This window comes from Pteropus alecto, unplaced genomic scaffold (genome assembly GCF_000325575.1).
Source record: "Pteropus alecto unplaced genomic scaffold, ASM32557v1 scaffold3, whole genome shotgun sequence".
Classification (NCBI taxonomy): domain Eukaryota; kingdom Metazoa; phylum Chordata; class Mammalia; order Chiroptera; family Pteropodidae; genus Pteropus; species Pteropus alecto.
In genome coordinates this window covers 48,496,760-48,516,280 of record NW_006442484.1, presented here as the reverse complement: position 1 = coordinate 48,516,280, position 19,521 = coordinate 48,496,760, and the positions used below count along the sequence as shown (strand labels likewise).

Sequence of the window (19,521 nt, the reverse complement as noted above, 5' to 3'; positions counted from 1 at the left end):
TTCTAATGGAGAACGTTGTCGTACCACCCATAAGAGGTATACAAAATTCTTAAGAATATTATATCAGGAGAAACACTACCAGCTTGGATCGAAAAGAAACAAGATAGTACAAAGTGAAAGGAAGCTGTTGGACTCCAAAATTCTACTTACAGAAAGAAGGCTAATAAAACTACTCAGCCACAAACATGTGCTAAAATTCATGAAAAAAGAAAGATGACTTGGAAGGTTGCCCACTCTTGCCACTTTTATTCAACATAGTATTGGAAGTCCTAGCCAGAGCAATTAGTCAAGAAAAAGAAATAAAAGGCACCTAAATTGGAAATAAAGAAGTAAAACTGTCATTAGCTGTGGATGACATGATTTTATGTATAGAAAACCCTTAAGATTTGTTTACTGTAAATAAACAAATTCAGTAAAGTTGCAGGGTACAAAATCAATACACAAAAATCTGTTACACAGTGGCAAAGCTGTATACTAACAACAAATATCAGAAAGAGAAATGAAATATATAGAACGAAACATAAGTGGTAAACTTTTTGACATGGGTTTTAGAACAGTTTTTGTGGACTTGACTCCAATGACAAAGAAAACAAAATGAATGGAATTACATCAAACTATAACGCTTCTACACAGCAAAAGAAACTATCAACAAAATAAAAATGCAACCAACTGAATGAGACAAGATATTTACAAATGATAATAAGTTAATATCCAAATATATAAACTCAACAACAAAAAGCAAACCCATTTAAAAAGTGGGCAGAATGTGAATAAACATTTTTCCAAGGAAGACATACAGATGGCTAACAGACACATAAAAAGATGTCCAACGTCACTAATTATTAGGGAAATCAAATCAAAACCACAATGAGATATCACCTTACACCAGTTAGAATGGCTATTATCAAAAAGACAAGAAATAACAAATGTTGGAGAGGAGAAAAGGGAAACTCATATTCTGTTGATAGGATTGTAAATTAGTGCAGTCATTATAAAAAACAGTATAGAGTTTCCTTAAAAAATTAAGAATAGAACTACTGTATTACTCAGCAATTCCACTTCTGGGTATTTATCTGAAGAATACAAATACACTAATTCAAAAGATATATGCACCCCTATATTTATTGTGGTGTTATTTACAATAGCTAAATAAGATGAGATGGAAACAAACTAAGTATCCATAGACAGATGAATGGATAAAGAAGAAAAGAAGATGTGATACACACATACACACACACGAACACTACTCAATCATAAAAAAGATAAAATATTGCCATTTGCAATAACATGAACAGACCTTGAAGGTATCATGCTAAGTGAAATAAGTAAGTTGGAAAAGGACAAAAACCATATGGTTTCACTATAAAACTATAGAGGACTATAAAACAAAGCAAAATGAGACAAACAAAACAAAATAAAAATAAATTCATATACAGGTAATGGATTGGTGGTTACCGGAAGAGAAGGGGTAAAACGCAGTCCAAATCTATGGTGGTGGGGGTGGGGAGCGGGGGTTGGAAGCTAAACGTTTAATGGCGAGCACTCTATGATGTATTTAAATATAGAATTATAATGTTGTACACCTCATATTTACATAATGTTATAAACCGTATTACCTCAGTAAAAAAAAGGGAGAGAGAAAGAATGCAGTGATTTCTTGGGATTGTTGTAAATACTTCTAAACTGTTTACCAAATGTTGGCTATTAAAACAGTTTTTTAAATGCTATGTTTTCTATATGATATCTAGGAAGTTATAAATGCATATATTATTGGATCCAGCAACTCATCAGTTATTTTTTACTTCAAACTCATCTTAGTGTACACTTAGAGAAATATAGGTTTCAAGTCTCCCCTTTATAGCCACAGGGGCATAGAGCATTGTGGTATCTTTCCATCTCTTACCTTTCTTGTATACCTATTAATATCATTCATTGAATTTTTACTTTGTATAGAAACTTCATATATCAACCTGAACCTGGAAGTATCACTTCAAAGAAACAATCCATTTGGGAAAATTTTGTTTTTCTACTCTAGCTTTCATCACATAAGAACATAATTAAGTCTCCAAATGGAGAAAAATGACGTTGCCTACAGTTAGATGTTTTAAACATATATGGGTGGAGATGGGGGATTAGAAGAATGGCCAATTCAACATTCCAGAACATAACAACTTGAATTGTTTTGTTTTCTTTAAGAGTAGCAATAAAAGATATAGGGCTATAGGAGAGGAAGTTGTATGATTTGCTAAGAATTTGCTAAAATACTGGATAAAGATAAGAGATAGGCCAAGATGGGAAGACCAAAACTCCATCTCAGAATAAATTGATGCTCACTATTTTTTTTTAATTTTGAATGAGGAAACTTATAGTCTTGTTTTCTCACTTTAAGGGCTAATACATTGGTCAGAATTTAACTGCAGAGAATAAATCCACATTAGCTATTTCACTAGGAAAATAATTTATTAGAACATATTAACATCCAGAATATTTTGGATAACTAAAGAACAAACAAAACAGCCTTTAGCTAGACTTTCTACATATGACTCCTAAAGCGCTATCACAGAACTGGGCTTTCAAATGAGCTGCTGTTATTGTCACCATTCAGTACCATCACCTCCCGGTACCTCTACTGTAACCTATAGCATCACAGCCAAATGTCTTAAGCCCCAAGATTCTCCTCATATTACCTAATTTAGCATACTTAATTGGTGGAACCTAAATCATATCTGGAACCCTAGCCACATGAGCATATAAGAAATGTAGTGTTTAAGCTTTCCAGGAAGGAATATTAGAAGAAGGTTGATGAGTAGCTGTTAAACAACCCCCAATGGGGCCTAATAATTTAAATTAAAAAGGCCTAGGAAAGCCACTTAGGGAAGACAAATTCTCTGTTTTAGAAGTAGTAATAAAATGGTCAAACTCTTAAAGAATGTTTTTTTTTCCTTTGAATCTTACTAATTTGAGATTTTAATCAAAAATTTTAAATGATAGTTATCATTTTTTAAATGATAGTTTTCATTTTCATTTAAAAATTCTCTTTTTAGTGGTTAATATTAAATTAAGGTAAAAATCAGAGTATTATTTTTCACTGGCATTTATATTAGGTTAATATAAAATTTACTTTATCATATTATCATAGATCTGCCAAGTCTGCTACTCATTTCTAACTTACAGTAAGAATTCACCTGTATCACTTGAGACAGTTGCTTGAGACAACTGTATCACAATTGTCCTGAAGTGAAAGTCCTACTTAAGCATTTTTTGGCATGTAGCTTCTCTTTATCTGAACTAACTTCAAAAACACTAACGTCGAAAATAACATTGGCTTACAATGGGTTTACAGCAATGATGGTAGTTTTAGTAACTGAGTCAACTTTGGGCTAAGTGCCATTAGCTGGCTCAAGTCATATGTTAGGTATTGTTTTCTGTGACTTACATTTAGAACACTGGGGCTTCGATGTAGGCAGTCACAAAGAAGACTAGAAACCAGTAGTGGTGAACAACTCCTCCTGTGCTGTAACATATGCAAAAAAAGTAGGTATTTTAAAGTGTATGTTGATGACTTAACAGTGACTAAATGAGCACAGCTGCCATTTGAGAGCACTGTACCCTTTATAGTAGCTTTGGGCATTGTTCAAAAATGAAACCTTAATGGAATGAACCACTTCTTATTGTAATATATTTTAGATTTATATGTATGGTTGCCAAATTGAGTTCAAATCAGAGCTGTTTAATAATGACAAATTAAACAAATTACTAATCTATACTATTAGGCAAAGGATTCAAAGGAAAGCAAGAAGTGAGTAACTGGGGCAGCAGAGTAAATTTCTTTTAATCTTTGCCCTCCCTACTAACTGATCTTATTTTTTTTGGTCTTTTCTTCCTTTTTCTCTGCTTTTCCTTTTCAAAGTTCAATGAAGTCTGCCTATTTGTTTATATTCTTTCATCCTTCCTTTTCCTTTTACTAATGTGTCCTTGAAGTGCAAGTTGTAATTTGGAGAAGGTGACTCTGCATGTGTGCTCTTTTAACTTAATAACAGAAATATTATGAAGAATGATGGCTAGAACTATGGTGATCATTTATTCCAGCTCGCTTGGAATAGTTTCAGTCTAAGCCTATTAATAGCATCCTCTTTCATTCTTAAAACTGTCCTGGTTTGGATAGTAAATTACATGGTCACCTTAGTTACAACTAAGGTGAGCTAAAAGATGGTGTAGAAAAATGTAGGAACTTTTAAAAAATATTGACAGCTGTTGAAATTTTGGTAGAACCAGTTTAAGTTAGTGTCTTCTTAATAACAGGAAGGATAGAACTGCCTTTTCTGACACTGGGGTCTCTTTGTACTCTTCAGAACTATGTTATCTTTTGGGAGTGTTTTCAAATATTTAAGCAATTATTCTTATTTACATGCGTGAAGATTGAACTCCTAGACTCTTGAAGAATTACAATAAATGAGAAGGTATTTTTAATTCAATGATTAAAAAAGTTTTCTAATAAAAATTCTTATTTAAATTATATTTTAGAAATATAAATGGAGACTTAATAAAATGTATTCATGATGGAATTAAAAAAATATTTCAAAGACACTTATTCTATTGCTGATAATTTAGGTAAAGAAAGTATTAAATTGAAAATATTTGATATGCTTAGCAAACACTAAAATTAATAGAGTGGTGTCTTTTTTCAGATACTTCAATATTCTTTTTTCACATATAATTTCTGAAGGTTATTTAGTGTTATATTTCAGTGTTTATTATAGTTTAAGCAAAATGTTTTTTGCCCCAAACCAGATTTTTATTCCCACCAATAGCAAGTAATTCATTTTTATCATAATTGAAAGTGATATTAATATTTTGAAGAAATGTAATTGAATAAGTTATTTCCTTTGTCTTCCCTTCTAACATTAACTTTTTATGGTGGGTTGAATAAATAAAACTCACTGCAGAGACCTAGGTTTTAGACTCCCCAAGTAGGTTTTAATAGACAATATTCCCATCTGCAAATTCACAATATTCACTTCTAATACACTTAATATAAGATTGCAGGGATTTTTGAGAAGGCATTAGAGCCTGCTATCAATAAAAGAAGACACAGAAGAGTAAAATATCTGATTAAAGCTGCCAAAAATGTTCCATACACAGTTTAAACATACAACTTTCAATTAGAGCTAACACAGTTTAATTTGTTGTTACCTTGTTAATAATTAACATAATGCAACAACCCCATCTGGATGGTGAAATAATAGAATACAATTCCAGAAGTCTTTATAGTATATTTTTTTCCTGTAAAAAAGATTGTCCAAAGAATTTATAGTATACTCTTGTTCAGTATCCTTTTTTCTCAATTACTAAATATTAGCACTTTTACAGGATGAAATTTGCTGTACAGTTCTGCTATTATAAAGATAACCTGAGGTTAATCACAGTCTCATGCTTTCATTCTGAGTTTTTTAATGAGGTGTACTTATTGCCAAAGGAAAGCATTCTATGAAAAAAGTGGAACCTGTGTCATGACTGTCATGATTGAATTGTGTGTTTTGGCCATCCACCTTACTGAGACTATTAAATTATTGTGGTCAGTGCTATACTTATGAGTTAATAAAAATGGCAGTTATTTAAGGAAACAGGTTTTTTTTTTTTTCCAAATAGACATTATGTTTGCCTATGTGAACAACTAGAGGAAGGGGGTGTGGTGAGCTCTTAACTGAATCACTGCTGGGAGATCTACATATTTTCTAAAAGACCGTGGAAAAGAAAGGAAAGGCAGAGAAAAAGAGAGATCTGCTAGTCTCAGACTTGTCTCATTTTTAAGATGATTCATAATTGTTTATTCTTAATAAGTGGAATATATGCAAGTTTCAGTGGTTTGATTTTTGAAAAGATATTGTTCCTGCCCAATTTATAATTATAAGACACCTAATTTCATTACTGCACACACCACTACATTTTCTCATTATGGACCATTTGGCAGGTTCTATGTCTTGTTTTCCACTAAAGAAAAAGGAAATAACCTGATGGTTAGAGTCACTGGAGCAGGAGAGACCTTAGGGTTCAAGTGACCTTTTGGAATGGGCTCTGGGGGGAACTTGAGATTCACCTTACAGCTCTGACACTTGATAAATCCCTGAAAGGCTCTGCCTGTGCCTCAGATTATCTATGAATGAGGACAACCTGCACATCCCATCAAAATCCCATCTAATTTATAAGAATAAGAGAGAGAATCTGTGTGAAACTTCAAGGAGAATCTGTTCTTAACGTTAAGTAGGCAGAGCAAAGAATAAGCCAAAGCAGAAAGAAGAGGGCCACTTGCTTTATTCTCCACCCTAAATAAAGCCTCACCAGGTCCTGAAGTCACCATATGGGTAGAATGTTCCAGAGGTGCTTTTGCAATTAGCCTTGCTTAGAAGGGATTAAGTTAAAGTTTCACTAGGGGAGCAACTTTCTGGGGATGATTATTATACAAAGTCTTTTAAGAAAGTGTATAGGAAAAGAAGTATTAGCCAGGCCAACCCCTTTCCTCCCTGCTCCCCTACCTCCACCTGGATTCTGACTGTCTGCTTGGGAGTCCTAACTCCAAAGTCCCAGTATTTTCCTTGTCAAGAAAGTAAAGTTCCATTCAAAGTTAAAGTTCTATTCACAGTTAAGGGTCTTTTAATAAAAATGTTCACTTTTTCATTAATCCAAGAACCACTGGAAAGCTGAAGAACTTTCATTTTTGAAACCACGCTATACAGATAATATAGAAAGTACTCAGTGATCATTTTTAATTGTGTGGAACCAATAGGAAATAAACAATTAAAAGAAAAAATATTAGCAGAATTTCATGATTACAGAGTTTCTAAGAGTTTGAATATATATGTATAAATATATACTTTATATGTCAAATATATATTTATATTTTGTTTCTTGGAAGGAATGAGCCACTCAGAGACTGAGATAATTTATCTTTGTAATAAGTAACTAAGTAGTTTGAGAATCTCTAAGGTCTCATCAAACCTTAATTTTCTAGGACCATTGCTGTCATAAGTAAGTGCGAGTCAGGTAAAACACTTATCTACAAGAAAAGCTGAAATAATCAGATAATATTTATGTGGCATTAAACATGTAAATTCTCAGAGTAGGGGCAGAATGATAATATAAGAGGGAGAAATAAAGCCACTATTTGTTGAGCACTACTACATTCTGGATGATAACATAAAAGCAATAATAATAACAACATTAGCAACAGTTACAGGTAATACAGGTGAAATGTGTGCAGGTAGAAGTCCCAGATGCCAGGCTTTGAGCTGAAACCCCATGTGTGCATTGTCTCATAATTCTATGAAACAAATTTTAACATAATGCCTATCTTAAAAATAACAAATCTGAGACAGAGAAGTTCCCTCATTCACCCAAGGTCATTGAGGTTATGGAGCATGAGTTCAAACCCCAGTGGTGTGGCTCCAGGGTCTGTGCCCCTTTCTCACTCAATTCTGACACCCTTGTAAGACTGGTATCATCTGCTGATGTAGGTAATGGTTTCCTTGTTACTGGGGGAGGTTAGGTGAAGGCTCCAGGGTTACATACAGACCACACAACAGCAGGGGTGTTAGCTCTTTTGAAGCATGCACTTTATACTATACTATGCTAAATTTTTCCCCTTTATAGTTTTTGTCATTGTAGTGACAGTTTAATAAACACTGAATTAGATAGCTGACTATAATTAGAACTGCCTCACAAAAGAAAAATCAGCAGATTAACGCTAGGTTTTAGACTAGCAATAAGCACTCACATCACGATAACAACCTTTTTTTTCTTTTCATATTAGCCAGTTACATAGCTTTACATAAGAATCAATTATTACCGATTGGGATAGTTTCACAATTCTTAAACTGCTTGTATTCCAGTGACTAAACTGATGGTGTCTCAGTGACATTCTTCCTTCTATTCATAGAGCTAGTAAAGTAAGGCTTGGTTAATTATTTCTAAATGCTGGGACCCCATAGTAAAACACTCTTCATGTATTCGGTTCATTGTCAAAGGATATATACAAATATGAAATAGACATGTAATCTTGGCTTTGACTGGGGTAGAAGAGAACCACCATTTCTCTCCCCTTCTCTAGGGGACAAGAAATTGCCATAGATTAAATAAATGCCAATATAACCTCCCAATTAGTCCACTTTAGAAATATACTCATGCTCTCACCTTTCCACAACCTTCTTTTGCTCTCTTCTTTGCTGCTTTCCTTTCCATAAGAAATGTTTGTATCTGAGCAGCTCTACCTGGTTTAGATGTGATGGGAGAATGAATAGGAGGCGGGATCATTCAGTCCCTGGTTCTCTGCTGATACAGGCAGAAATTGAGCCAATTAGACCAGAGGTAAGCCCCCTATTCACTTCACTTCCTGTATGCCACTGAGCAGCTAGAGAATAATAATGATGGTTTTTTATTCCCTTCTGGCATTAAGTCTGAGAGGCAAACTGACAAGTAACAAGAAAATTCAAAATTAAAGTTGACACACCTTTCTTAATTCTTTCCAAGATGTTGAATATAATTATCACTTAAATGCTTCTTTGTCCTTGTAAATATACAGGGTACCAGTCAACATTTGAAATTGTTCAAGGTAATAGAAATCTGCCTGAAACCAAGACCAAAACAAGAATAATACCAGAGAGGCTGGAGGTGTGGGGTCAGATGGAAGAAGTTTCTGAAGGCCTAAAATGCAGGCAAATGCAGAGCTCTCTTTGTGGGGCTGGGCAGGGTATTTCAAGAGTTCCTGTCATTCTCGTGACATTTTTTTTTTTCCTTCTTTGGGTAGCCCTCAAGCTCTGCCTTATTGCATGGTTACATTTTGCTTTTCAGATTTACCACCATTGATAGTGGGTCAGGAATATCACCCATGTATACAAAGGACAGTACATTATAACATTTGAAGGTAGAAAAGATTCTTCAGTCACTAAGCAAAGCTGACCTCAGGGCTGTCAAGCAAATTATGCCAGCCCAGGATGTCTGCTCAGAGAATCACTGTGGTGTGGCAGGTGATGAATGAGTGGTTTTCATGGCCTCCGGCTTCTTCCTGAGAGAGAGACTAAGTTGGAAGATGATTTTAGCAATCATGGTGGGTAAGTCTGACAGAACTCATAATACCATCACCTGCCTCTCTGATTGTGTGAGGAATGATGGCAGGACAAGGTCTTGACGTGTGGGATGTTCGATATAAAGATGAGAAAAATCCTCTTCCCTATTAATTTCCCCTCTTTGAAATGAAAAGTTGCCCAAGTAGAACAGGGTTTCTATATGTCAGAAGTTTTGCTGATATACAGACTTAGGCAAAATGGCTGTTGGTTTTTCACCTTATCTTGGTATGTCAAGGTTTTTCATATTCAAATGTCATGAACTCCTAAAAGAATATGAAAGACCACTTTATCTTTTGAGAGAAACTAATCATAGGGCAAGTGTGTTTTACTTCATAGGTTTCGAAGTGGAATTTATTATTAGAAGACACTAGGAGTTGAATATTCATTAGTATCCTCGATCCTCTTTTGAGCAGAAGACTTAAAAGAAGCCTGGGTTTGGAGAGAATTTTTTTAATCTTTTCTATTTCCTATGCTTTTGGGCTGATGTTAAGTTCTGCCATCTGTAGAATGTGTGCATTTTAAACCTTGTTTACTTATAAGCTTCAGTTCTTTCAGGAAGTTGGTTTTTGCTTATGTTACCTAAATGGTAGAAATTAGTTTCTATCTCACATAGTCTCTGCATTATTAAAATGCAGCTTGTTGTGCAGAGTTTTAATGGACTCTTTAGGGCCTTTACATATTAATGTTATATACTAAGAACTATCTAAGTATTCCAAATAAAAAGTATTCATCAATTAAATGTTCTGTTTTATTTGTGATCACAAATGAAAAGGACATGTTAGTTATCTTCATGGTCATTCAGGGAAAAAAATCATAACCTACCACAAACTTAGTCTCCTCATATTGGGCAACTTGGTCACATAATTCCAAGGGAGCCTAAAATTTATTACTCTCTGTCTTTTTGTTTTTTATCTTTAACAAACAAACAAAAAAAGCAATTTCAAATTACTATTGATTATTTAAGTATGAAATACTTATAGTAAGTTCTTAATCCGAGACAGGTTTTTTTTTTTTTTTTTTCCCATCAATAAGAAGAATGTGGTAACAGTTTATCTTCAGCTGGAATGTACTTAGAGATTTTGAACTCTTTGAAAATATCTAAGTAAATGCTACTTAGTGAGGTCAACCAGGTAGAAGGAACAGAGCAAAGAAAAGAAGATGAGAATAAAATCAAATAATACATCATTTAAAAATTGTCTAGCTCACATTTCTCTCAACAGGAAAAAAAAGTAGTTTATCATCAGATATTCAATGACTTTTTCTTCTTTCTGTTGGCAGTATACACAGTCATCGATTTTAAAATTTGTTCAATCAAATTAACAACCTACCAAGTTGGGCCCTAGGTGCCCTCTCTTTGAACAGATGAGGCGGTGTCCTGGGATAGTGCTAAGAGCCCTAATTTAAAGCCAGACAGCACATACATCTTCTATTCCCTACTCTGCCACTCATTAGGTAGGTGTTCTTGGGTAGCATTAAACATATCTGGACCATGTTTTCTCATTGGTAATGATAGAAGCTTGTGCCAGATTCATTCAACAGGTATTTACTGAGCTATTAATATGTACCATGTTTCAGTGAGACATAAAATAAAAATGTAAAGCAGCCCCTGTCTTCAAGGAGCTGAGAGTTTAATAGGAGAGACACCTGTAAAAACTAATGTATGCAATAAAGAGGTTTTCAATACTCTTATAGAAATTTGTATAAGGTACATGGTAGGGGGCACCAAAACAAGAGTGGTCAGTCCTACCGGGGTTTAGGTGGGAGGAAAGAAATTGACAACGACTTTACAGAGAAGATGCTTGAACTGAGTTTGAATATTCTCCAGCTGAACAGGGAATGGAAGGTGTAAGAGCACAGGCCTATAAGAGTAAGTCAGCACTTACTCCTATAGGAGTAAATCAGGATCTAATAGAAGTCATGTATGGCTGTAATATGAGATAAAATATGCAATAGATGGTTGAAACAAATGGAAAAGGATTTATAATGACATAAGGATTCTGAATTTTGTAAGAAGCTATGCCACAGTTCCAAGTAGAGCTTGTCAACTGTTAATGTCTGTGTTCCAGAAAAATCATTCTAGAGAAAGTATAGCAAAGACTTGTAGAAGGCATAGTTTAGAGACAAGGAAGCCACTTAGGAGGCTATTAAAGAGGCATATGGGAGATGATGAAGGTGACAGCAGTAACTATGGAGCAGAAGGGAAAGAACTGTAAGAGATGAGACCTGTTAATTTCTGCATGTACGATGTTGAATAATACAAAATCCCTATTCTTCACAAGCTTTCAGTTGAGTGGGAGAAACAAAATATAAATATGAATATACACTTACAACAGAATGAGTTTCTCAACTAAGCACTACTGACATTTTGTATTGCATGATTCTTTGTTGTGGGATAATACATTGTAGGATATTTAGCAGCATCTCTGGCCTCTACTTACTAGGTGCCAGTAATACCCCAACACTTTGTTACAAGCATATAGTAGATGCTCAGTAAATATGAATGCATGGATAGATAGATAGATTAATGGATATTGTGAATGGCTTCCCATTCTATCCCAGAGAGAAAACCTAGAGTTATACGTGGCCTGAGAGCAAAAAGTTCTGAGGATATACTAAAATGGCCCTGATGCCATATCTATTGTTTGATGTGCTCATAATGGAGGGAATTAGGACTCAAACTGTGGATGTATGTTTCTGTTCTATTGCATATTTAAATATAAATAATGTTATTTATTTAAATGTCATTCTATACTACTTGTCGAGTGAGGGCATAATAATGTATGTGTTGTACCCCATTGCTAGTAATCAGCATAGGTCTGGGTACCTGCTATAAACAAGACAGTTTAGCATGTTGTGATGGGAAAACGGTTTGGTTTAAATTCTGACTTAGTTTCAATACTAAGCTGTGTCAACCTAAACAAGAGTCACTAATCTTTAATTTTCTCAACTATAAGCATATTGTTGTTTTGATGATTACATAAACTAAAGTATATAAAGTACTATATATATATCAGATTCTCAATAAATGTTACTTCCCTCTGCCTCTTCTCCAAACCACATATATTGTTAGGAATTACTTTTGACTCGGAAACAGAGCCTTTATAATAATGGCTTAAACAGATAGTTTATTTTCTTTCCATACAAAAGAAGTCTGGAGGTCTGCAATTCAGGATTTATATGATGCCTCCACAACATTATTAGGGAATCCAGGCTCTTTTTAGCTCAACACTTTATCAGTCCTAAACTATAGCCCTAGTACTCAAAATGCCTGGTCAAGCACCAGTCACCACTGCTGTGTGCCAAGCAGCAACCTGGAGGACACGTTCAAAAAGGTTATGCCCTCTCTTAAGGAGCTTACAAAATGCATTACTGCTACAGTAAGTGTGCTGCTGTATAAATTCCTTAAGACCTAGCATCTTAGAATATAAACAGAAATGTTATAGCATTTAAAGAATTCATTTTACTGTTCTATACCGAACATTATTTAACCACCTCTAAATTAGTCTGTGTATACATGTGTATTCATATGTACATGTATATATTCCTAAATGAATTTGTTATATTTTAATGTTGACTTTCAGAAATGGAGCTCATTAGTTCTGACATTCAAACATTATTTGATTTTTTAAGTTACATTACTTACTGAGAGAGCGTGGAGACAATCATATCCCAGTAGCAATGACTACACCTAATGCCCAGTTCTGCATTTCTAAATATTATTCTCCAATAAACAGAACTAGGAATTGTTGGCAATCAGCATTATCATCACCAGTGATAAATCATTAATATCATCTATCCCTTGGTATGAAGTGATTAAAAGGGAATTTATCTCTGGTATTCTTTCAAAAAACTTATAACTCCAGTCCAACCATGAAAAAAACATTAACCACCCCCTATAGGCTTCACTTGTATAGGAAACTGTCTGCAGTAGATGTGTTTAAGTATAATTCTCATGCATTCAGGGACTCCGTCTAGTTTGTTTCCTGCCATTTCCCTAGTATCTAAAGAAGTACCTGACATAGAGTAGACTTGCAATAGATATTTGTCAAATGTTGAATAAATGCATATATGTTGCCTTCCAAAAACAAATTTATGTGTTTAGCTGAGGATAATACCGGAGAAGAAAATGCATACCCAAACCCCCTCTGATCAGTTTCTGAGTTATTGTGATTTTCCAGTGTATTGTTTTCTAAATTGTAAGGGCATTCTGACTTGCCCTTCATTTCACAGTCCAGGAGAGTCAGCATACTTTTTCTTCGTAATTTTCCTAATGGAACATTTTATGCAGGATAGGTCCTGGAGGACTTGGTAAATGACTGTCAGGCACTTTATTAGAAAAATAGGAGTTTGTAGCACTGATTCTAATTCAAAGAAACTTAAGGCTTTTTATAATCCTATGAGATTAATAGATCAGGGATTAGAAAGCTGCACAATACTAATTTTCCAAAAATTAGCAATTTTCTTTCTAATAGTATAAAAAAGATCTGATGGAAAGGCACTTGATTAAAATGCTAGCCTCACCATTTACAACCTATGTGATTGTAAGAAAAATTTTTAAGTCTCAATTTTTTAGTAAAACTTGGATAGTAATACCTCACAAAGTATATGTACAGTCCTCTATTAATGAAAATACAGGATAGATTACTGTAACAAGAGTTCAAGAATACAGTGGCTCTCATAAAACAGAAGCTTGTTTTGTTCTCACCTCACAGTCCAAGAATGGTATAACAGCTTTTTGGGAGCCCAGGCTACTCCATCTTGTTGCTTTGCTACCTCTGGTCTTCGTTTATTTTTTGTCATGCTCACCTCACCACCACATCCACATTGCAGGCCACAGGAAGGAGGAAGGCTAGAGGAAACACACCCCACACTCTTCCTTCTAAGGGCATGACCCGGAAGTTATCACTTCTACTCATATCTCATTGGCCAGAACCTAGTCATGTTGCCCCAACTGGCTGCAAGGGGAGCTGGGAAATGTTTTCTTCAGCTGGGAAGCAATCTTCTAAACTAATACTTCTGGTATTGTGGAGATTGTCAAGAAAACTAGCAGAGCCTGCCATAAGCACGTAGAGTAGTGCCTCACATAGAATAAATGCTCACAAAATGATGTTCTCTTTAAGTTGTCTGGAAGGTGATTAGTGTGAAAGGAAAAGGCAAGTGGAAACATTTTATCAACTATGACTTAGACCTTTCTGGGAAGTTATATTTGCACTTGAAAACTTTTTATCTTCTTTTAAATTAAAGTGCAACTCCCAAGAAATAAGATTTATATTCATCCTAAGGAAAATAAGTTGCAGAAGTAATATTTCAAAGTGTACTTGTTTTTATGTGTAATGGCTTCAGCTAGCTTCCTTTCAAGCTCAGGAAACCCTGGTAGATTTATTTAGAAGGCTCTGTTCTCTGTCAAAAAACAGGAAGATGCAAAGTAAACTATGTTACTTATTTTTAATGTAGAAATTATTCTGTTTGCGCAGTTGTAATTTTGTTAACCAGAATTTTTGTTCTATTTACTCATTGCATGGATTCAGTTTCAAGCTTTAGCAATAATTTATACTTACAGATTTGGTACTGCATCACTGGGAATGTTTTTTGATTGATTTGACTTGATTGTTTTCCTGAGGATATTTACTGTAACCTGCTGAGAGACAGTTTTGTTCTAGGCAAAGCAGTTCATAATAAGCCCAGTTTATGCTAACCTTGCCTAGGACATTCTTACATTTGTGGGCCCCAACTGCAGGTTATCACCCCCTCATGTGATCACTATCAGACTACACTGCTGACAGCTGGACAGGACTCTGTTGGCCCTGCCCATTGGGTGACATTGGGAACATGAAGGGTGAACATGATACTGGTTGTATTAGTCGGCTTGGGCTTCCATAACAAAATGATATAGACCAGCTTACTTAAACAGTAGACATTTATTTCTCACATTTCTGGAGATTGGGAATTCCAAGGTCAAGGATCTTGCCAATTCGGTTTCTGAAGAGAAAGCTCTTCCTTGCTTGCAGGTAATTTTACCTTCTTTGTTTTTACATGATAGAAAAAGAGGCCTCTGATATCTCCTTCTTATAAAGGCACTGGCCTTATCGAATTAGGGCTATCTCTTAAGACCTCATTTAACTAATACCTGCTCATAGGCCCTATCTCAGACTATAGTCATGTTGGGGGTTCGGGCCTCAAGACATGTATTTTGGGAAAATACAAATATTCAGTCCATAACACTGATTTCCCTTTCATTTAGCATGGTACTCACAAAAAATGAATGTTTTTTCTAATACTTGTTCTGTGCCATCCTGGGCAACCTGCTCAAAATTGCCTATAGTAGAAGAAAAGATTGCTCCAGCAACTTCCTAAAGTCTCTTTCTCTGATAAAATATTTGATTTAATGTCATTGTTCAGCCCTACAAAACGCTTTGGAATTATAAAATGTTAACATATTACAATGTAATAAAATGATATTTGTAGAGCATTCTACAGTTTTCTTACTTACATTATCTCTTAAATCTTCATGGTAACTCCATGAGAATAGTTAGGATGTTTAATTAGCTCTATTTACATATTGGAAAATTGAGGTTTGGAGAACTTCAGGGATTTTCCTGAATTCAGAGTCCAGAGTGCTAACCATGACACCATGGAACCTCACTTCAGTGATTTTCCTAAGGGATCAAGACTAATAATTGATTGACACTGAGACTCCATTCCAGGCCTTTTAATTTCTAATCCACAGTAGACCAAATATAAGCTAGAATTTGGCTCTGGAGTCACTAAGGTTTGGTTTCAATCCAAGTTCTGTCACTTATTAACAGTAAGTGAGCAAATTACTTAACTCACTAAAATCCCTCAGTCTTCTCTGGAAATAATAGAGTCCACCTCATAAGGTTCTAATGAAAATTATGTAATGCATATAAATCACTTAGCATAGTACCTGCTGCATAGAAAATTGTTCAAAATTGTTGCTTATTATTTTTAAGCACATATCAAATTCTACTGCATTGAATTTAACTCTGGAACCAAATTATATGTTTTACTTGACTTTAGGATAAAATGTTATTCAAATTATGAAAGCTGGTGACTGATTTTGAAGTACTTTGTAAGTTTATAAGTATTAAAATTTACAGTATGAATTTTACTGAGGTAAAAGTATCTTAACTGTCACCTCAACATCTGTATCGGTGTGTATACATTTATTCTTGCTTGGTCAAGCAATAAATTGAAACAGTTAACAATTAGCAGGTATTTTAAACTCTAGTAGTTATACTTTAAGCAAACCAGTGGAATTTTTTGAGTTATCTGGCTTTGGTTTTAGGTCATTTAGTATTCATTAATGAAGAAAACTGAGTTTGCAGTTCTCATTTTTCATTTTATACCAGTAAGCCAATAACAATCAGCATATACTAATAATTGTGATCAAAGAAATATGAAAGAAGCAAAGATTTAGCTGCTTAAAAATTGCTATACAAAAAAGTTCAATTATTTGTGATTGTTCTCTATATTAGCCAGGATTTAATTTTCATTGAAATACATATTTTTCTTACTGAGATTCTACAAACCTAAGATAAGAGGTTATTATCATATAGGCTTATGTCAACCATAATGACAGGATGGTACTCTCCTAATGTGCCCAGATTTGTCAGGTAATTTAATGTGTGTGTCAGGGTAAGTTAATAATATACCTTAATTTGTTTTGCACATCAGTCCTGATTCTCAAATGAAATAGGTAATTAGAAAATTTCATATTTTTTTAGATTTAATGTGTACGTGTGTGTGTGTATATTGTGTGTATGTGTGTATGTATGTATGAGTAAGAGAATGTTTTTATTTTGATGATAGTTCTAGTTGAGTTTCATGCAGGAGGCCAAACAAACTTTTCTTAGGTAAAAGAAACTACACCAAACCAGGAGCAAATTCTTTTAGCAATGTAAATGACGTTACCTCTGATTTATGATCAGCTGAACAAACAGTGAAGGGCCAATGTGACTTTCAGGCTTCGGGAATGATGTCTGATGACTTTTCCAGGTAAAAACTGCTTCCCACTAATTACATAGTTTCGTCATTTCTGAACCGTCTTGACTGCGAATGTATACTTATGACTTGAATTGATCCTAAATGCTTCTTAGTATCTGGGTAGGGCAACTATGAATATATAGATAAATAAGGTGGATAATAACATAAAATTATTTTCTATGTCTCATAGATGGTCTCAGAGTCACTGTACACATATAGACAATACCCACACACACCCTCTCTGAAGGTTTTGATTTGAGAAGGCAAGATGAATATACCTACTACATCAGTTTGTTTTTGTGTATTATTATTATAGTTTTAAGATATGGTTTATTTTGCGGTATGTACTCAGAAAGGAGAGTTACATATTACTTTGTAAATAGCTCACTCATTGTCCTTGTTGTATATGCTTGTTTTGTTTAACATATTAGCTTCTTGAGAGCAGATGCCATGTCTTACTCAGGATGAACACAGGGCTTGACCCATAGTAGATGCTTAATAAATATTTCAATGAATGGATAAATAATTTGAGTTTATGAATAGAAGTCTACAATACTTAAATGTGTAACATACCTACATATAAGCATGATATGTAGAATGTATCCATGTGTATATGGACACACATATACACACAAACATCTCATAATTCAGAGTACTGTTACTAGTTAAGGAAAGTAAGTAATGTCTAAAGTGTCTAGCCAACAATAATACCATAAAATATGTAATTAAATAAAGAGCAATTACTGGAGCAGGAAAATAATTAAACTTATTAATTTCTTAATGTGAAAAATGGACATATGTCAGTTTAAGCACATTATGAGAGTTAAATATATCGTCCCAAGAAAACTTACAGAAATTCAAGGACATATTTATTTATGGCCACCAGTTATTTGTTTTGTTTTTTAAAAATGAAGACAGATTGTCAGGGTAAGCCACAAAGCAATTATTTTCTTCATTGTTTTCCTTACTGTGGACATAACTAGTATTCGTCTTAATAATTTACTAAAAATACTAAAACTTAATTATCCAAACTTTAGTTAAAAAGCAATTATAGTTTTTTTCCTAATAATAAGAGATTATGCAATTCATAAGGTTTTAATAAACCCTAAATTAACCAAAGTTTCCCTAAGATTAGTAATTATAAAAAAACACAGGTCCATTTGCCATATTTTCTACTAGAAATGTACTGACATACACAAAGTTTCTATTTAAAGTAGATACCAGCTCTATATAATTAAAGAATTACAGTAATAGGTCTTACAGATGGAAAGGAGCTATATTCATGTATACTTTTTGGCATATGTCATTAGAGAAACATTAGTCTCACTGTGAAATTATGTATCTGATATATAATCAACTTTGTATTATCTACTCTAATTAGAACTAGAAGTAGCTTAAAATGGAGAAAAACAAAAAAACCAGTTATTCCAAGATCTCATCTAAGGAGGTAGTTTTGTCTTACTCTCCACTAATCTCATCCTTAAAAAACAACAGCCCTTCAATCCAACCAGGACTGAGTAGCTGGCCTACTGTCTCATGACCTACTGTCTCATCTGAGGCTTTGAGGAAAGGCTTAGTTTTTACTGTAGTAGCCCAGTGGTATGGGGCTTCTTCTCCATGTTATAATTGTCCATTTGCAAGTAATGATTACTTTCTACTGTCTTGATATATTTTCATACTCAGTTTTCTTCTATATTCCTTATCTTTCATATGAAGATTGCTTGAAACCATCTTTTAAGAGCTTTTCCTCAATCCACCTCCTCTAGCAAAAGGACCAGCTTTTATCACAACACATTTAATTATTAATACCTCAGTCAGGAAGGTAAACAAACTAGTGCAGCAGAGATTACTAGAACAAGAGAATCATATAATCCAACTTTTATTCTCCTTAGATCCATCTTCCAACAGAAAGTTGGATTTAGTCTATTTGTTGAATTGCCTGAATTTTTTAAAGCCCGTAGTTGATATGGGATTAGAGCTGCAATCACAACACATTTAATTATTAATACCTCAGTCAGGAAGGTAAACAAACTAGTGCAGCAGAGATTACTAGAACAAGAGAATCATATAATCCAACTTTTATTCTCCTTAGATCCATCTTCCAACAGAAAGTTGGATTTAGTCTATTTGTTGAATTGCCTGAATTTTTTAAAGCCCGTAGTTGATATGGGATTAGAGCTGCAATCCAGACTTCCTGCCTCTTGCCTCCTGCCCCTTCCCAGAATTATAATTCTCTGTAACATCAGCATCTCTTTGCCACCAATTTTCTCTAAAATCATTATAGAATGTTTGAATCATTATGTTGAGTTTGAGTTTGGTAGTTTTTAAATAAATGTTTGTCTAGAATTAAATGTATCTCAAATGATTATATATACACACACACAATACACACATATAT

The 19,521-nt window shown here is 34.2% G+C and overlaps 1 protein-coding gene and 1 long non-coding RNA gene across 11 annotated transcripts in view; one reads left to right on the top strand and one right to left on the bottom strand.

Annotated features, from left to right (window-relative positions):
- Positions 1 to 13,973, bottom strand: part of LOC112470305 — a 67,270-nt gene extending 53,297 nt beyond the window's left edge. The window contains exons 1-2 of one of the 2 annotated variants that reach the window (XR_003042932.1): positions 13,825 to 13,973; positions 3,437 to 3,514 (exon numbers count right to left, since the gene is read on the bottom strand). This is a non-coding gene — a long non-coding RNA (uncharacterized LOC112470305). The remainder of the gene's footprint in view (positions 1 to 3,436; positions 3,515 to 13,824) is intronic. The other variant, XR_003042933.1, reaches the window with a different exon arrangement.
- ZNF385B (zinc finger protein 385B) overlaps positions 1 to 19,521 on the top strand; it is a 265,070-nt gene that overhangs the window by 148,730 nt on the left and 96,819 nt on the right. Inside the window, exon 1 of one of the 9 annotated variants that reach the window (XM_025039445.1) lies at positions 14,140 to 14,272. The exons of the other annotated variants lie outside the window; for them this stretch is intronic. The gene's annotated coding sequence lies outside the window, so the exon portion shown is untranslated. Of the gene's footprint in view, positions 1 to 14,139; positions 14,273 to 19,521 lie in introns of those variants that run through there. 9 annotated transcript variants of the gene reach the window in all.